The sequence below is a fragment of the Cynoglossus semilaevis genome, chromosome 2 (assembly GCF_000523025.1).
Source record: "Cynoglossus semilaevis isolate Cse_v1.0 chromosome 2, Cse_v1.0, whole genome shotgun sequence".
Taxonomy (NCBI): domain Eukaryota; kingdom Metazoa; phylum Chordata; class Actinopteri; order Pleuronectiformes; family Cynoglossidae; genus Cynoglossus; species Cynoglossus semilaevis.
Genome location: NC_024308.1, coordinates 20,022,997 through 20,024,930, shown reverse-complemented (window position 1 = coordinate 20,024,930; position 1,934 = coordinate 20,022,997).

The window sequence follows — 1,934 nt, the reverse complement described above, 5'->3', positions numbered from 1 at the left end:
CAATTTTCCTCTTCCCTAATCTTTTCCCCATTATTCCTTTCTCCCTTTGAGAAGGGCGTGTTTAGGTTTTTTTTTTTCTTCTGGGGGTTGCCAGATAAGGGCAAAGACCGCAGAAGGGTGAAACAGAATGTCACGCTATATGCGTAGTTACGAACCAATAGTTAATAATGAAAATAGTCTATAACTAAGGAACATTTTATTGCAAGAGTCCAACTTATCAAATACAAATATAGTGAACCCTCGTTTATCGCGAAAAAAAAAAATCAAAATGCTCTCTGGTATTGTTCAGGGGGCCGGACCAAATGTGGAGGCTAAACCATTTTCACTGAGGTTCAGCATTTTATGCATGGTCCCTAAATTAGTGCAGTATAAGTTCAGTTTTATTGCTTACTCTGCTGTTTTATTAACACTTATGCTCCTACTCTTGTAAAGAGGGAACTGTCTTAAAATAAATAAACTGACATGCTTTAAACGCTGACACACTTAGGAAAACATTTTTATTCTTAGATGAGAATTGTAATTATACAGCAAGCGAACTTTTACATCGTAATTATGCAGAGCCTCACCCAGCTTTCGCAGGGGGCATTAAAGGTCCTTTCTCACGTCCTGGTCCGCGTGTGAAGGAGAATGCACCCATCCTGCAGGCAGTGCACCTGCTTCCACCTTAGAGACAGTGGGGTCTCCTGAGCAAGGACAGTCTATTTATTGCTTTAAACATCATAGTAATGTGTTTAAAATACATGTCAACTTCAGGTTTTTTACCGAATTTTTATTCATCTTTGCTCGTCACATTTCAGACGTGTAATACTGCACTTTTGAATTTGATAGCTTAAGAGCGGTCCATTTCGTTTGGACATTTAAATTGTTTTAAGAGGACATATAAGAACACGTAAAGACATCAACATTAGAACCTTAACATGACATAATACGGGGCGTCCTCGGTTTACGACATCCTTAACCTTCGATCTTTTGTGGTTACTGTTTTGTTCCATCATTCTGACGTATGGCGCTAATACTTGTCAACCAATTTGCACAGCAGCTCGTGGACGAAATCATCGCTGCGAGACGCCTTATGCAGAAAACAGCTTTGTTAATGTTTGTTTAAGTGTTACATCGAATTGTGCTACATTCGTTTTTTTTTTTGTATGTATGTGTTTCTTTTTTTTTGTGCTTGTAAATGGATGAGGCTAAAATTGCAGTTTTGACATGGTGCCTTTAGAGCATGTTTTATACTCTTCTGATGTTGGACCGGCTAAAGAGAGGCAAGATCAACTACACAACCAGTTTTTTATTGAATTTATCACTTTTCAGGTTGTTTTGATGTTTTCAACAACAAAACAGGTTTAGTTACATTTTTAATGCGTGCAGTGTAATCCTAGAGAATGTAGGACAGAAATGAGCATGCAGGTTATAATTTCATTCATATTATTGCTTTCGCCCAGCTTCTGTTTATCAAATTCAGCTTTGAAAGCTGAAGGGAAGGAAAGGACCCTTGGGAGATTAGGGTAAGCCCCGCTTGTGAACAAAAAAGAGAAAGCGGGGGGGGGGGGGGGGGGAAACAACCCAGAGAAAGACAATACACGTCTGAAGCACAGGAGTCATTGTAAAGTGCTCTTTGGCTGTCAATCATACCACCCAGCTGAATTGTTTAGTCTCGGATGACCTGTAACTAGAGATGAGAGAAACGGAGCTAATAATATATTGGTTTATTATACAAATAATTGTGCTGTGATTTTCTTCAAAGAATGAAACAGAAATCAAAAAACAGAATTGTTTCGAAATTTTTCCCTTTTTGCATTGCTAATAAAGTGTAGTAAGTAGACCAAAACCAAATGTCCGTTTCGATTTTCAAATGGTAACACAACTACAATCGATTGACCGCAACTTGACAGAGACATTACTTCAGTAAGATATGATTTTTTTTTTTTTTTTTT